Here is an 8555-nt window from a genome sequence, read left to right as displayed (position 1 = left end):
ACTGGAAAGCATCCAAAGATAACTGGTTGAGGACTCAAAGGTTACACCAGGACAATCATACCATTCACCTCAATTTTGTTCAAGAAACTGGAAAGCAGTAAAGAACAACAGATCAAATCTCATCATAGAAATCACACAACACATCACCATGGTTGGGTATAAAAGATAGTATCCATAACATCATCACAAAAGAAACCCCCAAGTCTTTGGTAAACATCTTGATTTGGTCAAAGAACTAAGTCAAACCCAAAATGCACATGAAATACAACATACATCTCAATAGAGTTTAAACAATTGTTTTCGTAGTTCATTTAGGGTTGAAATCATAAAGGTCAATTTTCACTATGGTTTTCAAAAAAGAACACACGATTCAGTATGCAACTATGGTTCCAATTTTTGTCTTCTCAATGTATTATAATTACTAAGCTTTTCGAATAATAAATTTTCCCTAGTATTACAAATCATTTTCATATATTTGAACCATATAAACACATTGAAACTTATATTAAAAAACATTAATTCTCCCAATTATTTTTTTTGATTTTCAATTTAATTTAAAATTATATTTAAATAATAAAGTAATAAATCAAATTTTCAAATAATTAAATTTTAAAATTTAAAAATTCCTATTAAAATTATTAATAATAATAGTTATCAATTATTACCAAAATAATTTAATATTTATTAATCCTTGGAAAAACTTTCCCAAAATGAAAACCTGGTAAAAATGGAAACTTTCTCGAAATAGAAACCTGCTACAAATGGATTTTTTTTTCCTGAAATAGAAACTTGCTACAAATGGAAAGTTAGCAAAAAATGGAAAGGTCTGCTAAAAATAGAATCTTTCCAAAAATGGAAATCTACTAAAAATGGGAACTTTTCAAAAATGGAAATTGCTAGAAATGGAAACTTTCCAAAAAGGGAAACCTCCTAAAAACAAAAAAAAATTTCAAAAAATGGGAACTTCCTAAAAATGGAAACCTACTAAAAATGGGAACTTACCAAAATAAAAAACTTGCTAAAAACATAAACTTTCTGAAAATGAACAATTGCTAAAAATTTACAAAACATGGGTTTCTAATTTTTAATTCATATACAAATGATTTCAAAACAAGGAACAATGAAATTTGCAACAAGGATTTCAACCCAATTGAAATTCTGAAAACAAATTCATAAGAAGACATAGAGAAGACATATTTTTTAAAGGACGAATCTACTGCGCAAAACCCACAAGATCCTACCTGGATCTAATGCTAAAAAATGGATCCTAAGTGTCTTCCATACATATTTTGGAGTCATATGGTATGGTCCTACCAAGCCTAAGTTACTAAAATGCAAAAATTGTCAATTTTGCAAAAAAAAAATTGCACAGTGACAATTTTGCAAAAAGTGCAAATTTTGACAAGAAAAGTTGTAAAGTTTTTTAATGGTTATTGGAAGGTTACCAATGCTTGGAAGTTGGTTGAGTTAGGTGTGGAATGGGTATATGAAGCCCTTTGAAGCATTTTGTATGATTCAAAAGTTTTGGAGTTTTACGACATTCTACAACAGATCAACAAACCAATGACAGATTGAATGAGAATATGAGATTTTGGTTGTTATGTGATTGGAATCAGGAATTTTATTTGCAATAGATTTTTTACTAAGTTTTTGGTTTTTGTAGAAGTTTAGTTCAATCCATTTTGTGTGCAAAATAAATGTTTTGGTAAACAAAGCACTTGTTGGCTTGAATTGGGCAGTCTAGACAAAATGATGTTTGCCAACATTCCCCATGGTTGAAACCTCATGAAACCTTGAGGAATGCTAGTAGACATCCTATAGAGTATGTGAGAATAAGCTTGGAGTCAACAATGAAGGGCCAAGCCAATTCCTTGGAAGCCCTAAGCAAGACCATGAGGTATTCGACTAGAAATCTTACAAGGGCAGAGCCATTTGAGTTGAATGGGTATAATGACCTGGTAAAGAATTGAGTTGAGCTACTACATGTGGAAGGACAAGTCTCCAAGATCATTAGGGAAGAAGCAAGAGTGATTTTATTACTGTCTAGTCTAAAAGGCCACTAAATCCTAGCAAACCCTTAAAAATAGGGTTAGGGCATCTAGTAGAAGTTGGGAGTTTGAGACCTTAGGAATCTTGAAGGATTTGGAAATGGGTATGAGCATCTAGAGATCGTTTGGAGACTTCTTGAGGACAGTTTTGTACAAAATCCAAATTATTCAGTTAGAAGGGCTAATTGAGGGCTAATAGTTCTAATAGGGGATTTTCAAGAGTTTCAAGGGATTGTATAGAAACCTAATGAATGAAGTATGGGAAATAGATGGGATGGAGTCTTAGACACCCTAGAAAGAGCCTCTAACCCTTGCAAGAACATATTAACCAGTTAGGAGGATAGAATGAAGTTTCAAGTTCATGAGCAAGCCTTAATAGATAGGTTAGGATATGGGAAAAGTTGTTCCTATTGTAGTAGGGATTACTTTTATAGGAGGGGATATCAATTAATATTTATCCATTAACTAGATTACCCTAGCCTATTCCTATGAAATTGATATTAGAGAAAATTTCATTTTGGGAATAGAAGTGTATGTCTGGCAGTGAAGGAGAAGCCTCCATAGGATCCACCATGGTGACAAATGCAGAGTTGGCTAAGAAGGTTTAAGAGTAGGATGAGAAGAATCTAGAAGTGAAGGCTAAGATAACAACCTTGGAGATAACTCTTGAGAGAGAAACTCTCAAGATTAAAGCAGTGACCACTAAGGTCAATTAGCAGGAGGAAGCATCAGGTGTCTGATGAAGAGGAGGCACCCACACCCGATCTTGAGATATTAGAGGAAGCTTTTCTTAGGGCCATCAAAGCATTGAATCAGAAGGCATTAGAAGTAGTACCACTTTTTGTGGAAATTTGGATGCATACCATGTCTTGGAATGGTTGGAAGGCATGGAGAACTCCTTTGAAAGTGAGAATGTGATAGAAGCACAAAAGGTGAAAGTAGCAAAGGCAAGAATGAGAGGAGCAACTCTCACATGGTGGAAGTTTGTTCAAGATGAAAGAGTGAAAGAGGGTAAGAATCCCTATGCAAATTGGAAGATTATGGTGAGCCAAATAGAAAAACCTATCTTCTAGAAGACTTTGAAGTATAAATACATACTAAGAGGTAGAATCTCAAGTAAAGAGATAATGATGTAGCAAGGTATGCTGAAGAATTCTAAAAGTTATGCCTTAGATCCAAGGTGCAAAAAGTTTGAAAGAATCAAGGTAGCAAAGTATGTTAATGGATTAAGGTGGAATATTCAGGAGGAGATTCAATTATGGACTCCTAATATAGTGAAAAAGTGCTATCAATTAGCATTTAAGGTTGAGAAAAAACTAAAGAAGAAGCGAGACTTCAACAATAGAAGTAGAGGTAAAGGAAAAGTACAAAGTAACCAGAGAGGGAACTTTGGTGCCAAAAGAGGACAAGTAGCTAGACCCCAAGGGGATAATAAACCAAATGAGGCAAGTGGTTCAAATAGTCCAAGAGGAGGACTCAATCAAAGAGGCAAAGACAGTAATAATTTTAGCGGCAGAGGTAACAGTCAAGGAAGATGACCTTCATATTTTTCTACCATAAAATGCTATACTTGCAATCAATTAGGACATCCCTCTTATAGGTGTCCAAAGAAGGTTTCTTCATTAGGAGAAAGGAAGGTGGCTTTTTCTCAAGAAGATGAAGGAGGTAAAAAGGAAAAAGACCTCCTATTGGATTTAGAAGAAGGAGAAAATCTAATGTTTAGGAAGACACTCATTAGAGAGCCCACAAAGGAGGAGCCAAGTCAAAGGAGAGCCCTATTTAGGGTCAAATTCAAGGTACAAAATAAGGTATGTAAGGTTATCATTGACTCTAGTTCCACTGATAAAATAGTGTTAGAAGAGGAAATAGACAATTTGAAACTTAAGAAGTTACCTCATAACAATCCTTATAGGGTCACATGGCTAAATAAGGGTCAATATGTAGAGGTGAAAGAACAAGCATGTGTATACTTTAATATTGGAAGGTATAAGGATAGAGTGTTTTGTCACATCTTGCCCATGGATGCATGCCATCTCCTTTTAGGGAGGCCGTCACAATATGACAGGGAGGCACAATATGATGGCCGAAAGAATATATACAAGTTTAAGAAAGGGGAATAATCTTACACTATTCAATCTTGATTTTTATGCCTTGGTCCAATCTTTGAGGAAATGGAAGCATTACCTATTGCATAAGGAATTTGTGGTGTATTCTGATAATCAGACCTTAAGATTTCTTAATTCCCAAGACAAGTTGAGTCATGTTGTGGTTACACAATGCACACCCCATTTCCTAACAGAAATGGGAACCCCCTACTTGGAATTTTGGCTTTTTGACTCCTATTATGAGATCCAAGCCATTTTGAGGTCTCACCTAGTCCCCTACTTTACATCCAGGTCCCGGTGCGAGAACTCAATTATCAAAATTCTAGCATTTTAAATGAAATCTTTTGGAAACACTAGAAGGCACACTAGCACACCTCAAAAAGTTTGCAAGTGCACCAAATAGTGAGAGGATAAAGAACATTTAATTTTGCACAGATGTGCAGCTACACAACAACTCACCTGCACAACTTCAAATGTGCGAGGGGTCTATATAACCCCCTACCTCTCTTTAGTTTTTTACCATTGTTGCTTTTGTCTTCTATTTTGACATCGCTGAACTTCCAAATCGCATCCACACACCTATTGAGGTGCGCCCTCCATGCTTCCCTTTACTGTACAAAGTACAAAACACAATAATTAATAAACTCAAACAAGGGCACAAAACAATGCACCTGATCTTTGTTCCTTGAAATCACACCTATCTTGGCAATCTGAAACCTAATTTCAAAAGCAAAATGCAAATTACCCAATTGGGTGTGTAGTAGCACACCTATCTGGGTACGCAACGCTGCACCCAATATAATTTTTAAAACATAAAAATGAAACATTAAAAACCCTATCAATATCATTGGTGCGCAGTAGCGCACTCTGTAAGGTGCACTACTATGCATCTAAAAAAGGAATAAAACATAATAAATTACAAATGTGTTATTAGGTGCACCTGGTGCATTAATCTTACATATTAAGGGTTTTAAAAGGATTTCTGAGATGCTTGTCGAGAAATCTAGTTTTAAGGTTTAATTGTGTGTAATTAAGTCATTGTTTCCTCAAATTTGAAATAATGGGTGCTCTTTTGTGAAGATATAATGGTATCTTTGTTAGTTTATTTGGGTGAGAAAATGGCATTGAAACCTGTAGTTTTCAAGTTCCAAGGTGTTCCAAAAAAATCAAGGTTCTGGAATGACTACTCAAAAATCAAGGATACAAAGTTGGGGAATACTGATTTGGGAGAATTCCTTAAGATTTCTAGCAAACTTACTGAGAGGTCACCAATGGTTTTTGTAGTTATCTGATCTCAACTGGTCAATGTAGCTTCACACCTACTATTGGTGCAATATTTGGAGCTCGTTATGACACTTGTAGAACACTTGGTCCCTGAGGAGAGGGTAATGAAAAGTGTAATAGGAGAAATTATTCTTGACCTATGCCCAATGAATATTAAAAAGGTATTTCATCTCCTGAGGGAAGATCAGTTCATCAGACTTACCTATGAAAAAGTAGAAAGGTGGTACTGGGAACATCTTTAGGAAGCCTCAAAAATCATTCAGTCCTCTTACCTTATCAAGAAGACTCCCTTGGGGAAGAAGATGGGAAAATTTGATATGACTAGGGGATATGTGATTGAAGACATCAGATACTCTCATAATTTTGAGCAGAGTTATGGGTCTACCGATAGCTAGGCACCTAAATATCTTCATGGTGCATTTCATTGAAACAATCTGGAAAGTAGAAATGCAACTAGATTGGGCTTCTAATCTTAGTGAGAATTTGTGAGAACAATTGGTTGTGATAAAGAACAAAAGGAAGTTCTATATGACATCTTATTTGGTATATTTGTTGGCTACAAGAGTAACAGACTATCCAAGGTTATACAGAAAGGGTAGCCATCAAGATCCTAATGCTTGGTCTCACATTGTGTACCCACACTTAGTGAAGAAGAAGCTCTCAAAAAAAAGAAAAGAGTACAAAACTGTATATGATGAATTTATATTTGCTATAATTAGATTTATAGAAGGAGATTTCGTAAAGAGGTTATCGGATGATGCGATAGTGCAGATAAAAGTACTCAGATCATATTACATTCAATTTAGAACATTCACATATCTGAGGGTAGAAGGTACCACTGTAAATCCCAAGAAGCTCCTGAGGTACCCTTGTGATAGATTGGTTCTCTTAGAGATCTCTTGAAAAATCTTGTCTGCCTATGACAGAGTGAGAAGGCAACATAAAAAATGTTGGACTTGGCCATTGGTTATAGGACCCTTTTGAGTAGATCAGAGGCATGACATCCACTCTTTTGAGTGTGAATGGAATCAGTATGCCTTGGAGGAGTACAATTCTCCATGGCCATGTTTTGACAACATAGGGAGAGTACAATATTTGGCAGGTAAAACATTCACCCATGAAGAAGCCATCAAGGATCATTGGATGAACACTACAAATGACTATGATATTTAGATAAGGGATTATTGTAGGACAACTTTGTACTTGGAAGAGAATGCCCTGAAGATAAAAATTACCTTGAACATATTGCAACAATATTTTGACAATTTGTTGGATCCTTTATTCAACAGGGATAGAATAAGTGATAGACCTATTATGAGTGCTGAGGTTGATAGGGAGGAAAATTCAGATATCAACCATAGGGTGAGGTACCTCATTAAAATGATGCAAGACTAGATCAAAAAGTCATTTGAGCTTGATCCAATTCTTGAAACAGTAATCCTCCATGCACAAGCCCACCCAACCAAAGGTAGAGGGAATAAAGTTGCCACCCCTACCTTTGCAATTTAATCTCTAGTAAGGCCTAAAATTGTGCATCAACTCGATAGGCTAGTGGGTTATTATCAAGCTCATAAAGGTGGAGGCCAAGGGAAGAGGAAAATAAGTTCCCCTCAGAGAGTTGAACGAGAAGATGGTGAAATCTTGACACCTCCATAGCAAGGAGAAGTAAATGTACAAGGGCTAGAGGATACTGGGGCATCACAAGTTCAGGATGACTCACAACTACCACCAGTTGCTACACCCAGCCAAACAGAGATAGAAGTCAAGATTTAAGAGGTTTCCCCTCCTCAATAAACAAAACAAGCATCCCCTTCCATGCCTAAAAAGGGAAGAAAGATCAAGACTCTAGTCAAGAGAAGGTAAAGGGTGATCTAGAAAGTAGTCGCTATCCCATCAATTCCAGAATCTATTCCTAAGGAAGATGAAGAAGAGGATGATGAGGATGATGTACCTTTGAATAGAAGAACCTAGCTAGCAAGAGCCACAAAACAAGAAAGGAGAAGAAGTTCTACTGCTACACCACCACCAATCCTAGAAGAACCTTTGCAAATAACAACATTAGAGGATGAAATGCAGTAATGAATTAATGAGCAAGATGTAGAAGGCATTGATGTCTTTAAAATGTCAGATTTTGATTTCATTCCCATGGGAACCAAATTAATTAGGGACAAGATCTGGGATACACCAACTAATAAACACCAACAAGAGGATTGGGATCAGATGCCACCACAGTCACAAGCTCTTGAAGTTAATCCTTCATCCCCATTACAACTCACAATTATTGTAGATAAAGGCTCTGCTACTCTTCTGCCACCAAGTACTGAAGAAGAACAAGTCCAAAAGGAATAGGAGGAAGAACAAGTCCAAAAGGAATAGGAGGAAGAGCCACAAGAAGTATCAACCAATAAAGTTTTTGGAGAAGGGAAAATGGTTGGATATCCTTAGCAAGCCTCCTAGGACATAGAGGTAAGAACTGTGGGCTCTACCAAAATTGAGGTTGCAAAGGGAGAGCCATCACACAGAGAGAAAACAGTGCAAAGGAGTGATAAGGGGAAAGGGATAGTAGAAAAAACTCCTTCATCATCAAGAGGCAGGCCTTCAATGGAACATATCCCAAGATGGTTGTGAAAAGAAATGATAAGGATTAAAAAGAAACAATTCAATGCTGATGAAGAAGATATGATAGAGTTGATTGAGGTTCTAAGGAAACCTGAGTCCCCATCAAAAGAGGAAAGACCATTAATGTTTATTAATAGTGATTAGAACCAAGATTTATTCGCACAAGTGGCTATCCCTCATCTTGATTTAGAATTAGAAGATTTGAATCAACAAGATTATCAAATTAGAGAAGTTATGCTCAGGAAGCCCACATTAGACATTGCCAAATTAATGGTTACAATTGTGAAGGAGGTATTTAGAAGTTTGGAACAAGAAGGGGCATAATTGATAGCACTTCGAAGGAAAAATGAAATCCTAAAAGGATATTTAGCTAAAGTTGTTGGTCCCTTGGATCCTAAACACCTTGAGGAGACTCTAAATGCTGCACTTGACAGAAGAGATGGGGGAGGGATACAATTAGATCCATTTTTGAATGCTTGTCAGCAATGGTAGGAAAGTT

The sequence above is a fragment of the Cupressus sempervirens genome, chromosome 4 (assembly GCF_028749045.1).
Source record: "Cupressus sempervirens isolate cs-2001-9-10 chromosome 4, ASM2874904v1, whole genome shotgun sequence".
Classification (NCBI taxonomy): domain Eukaryota; kingdom Viridiplantae; phylum Streptophyta; class Pinopsida; order Cupressales; family Cupressaceae; genus Cupressus; species Cupressus sempervirens.
Note: the sequence above shows the minus strand (reverse complement) of the source record.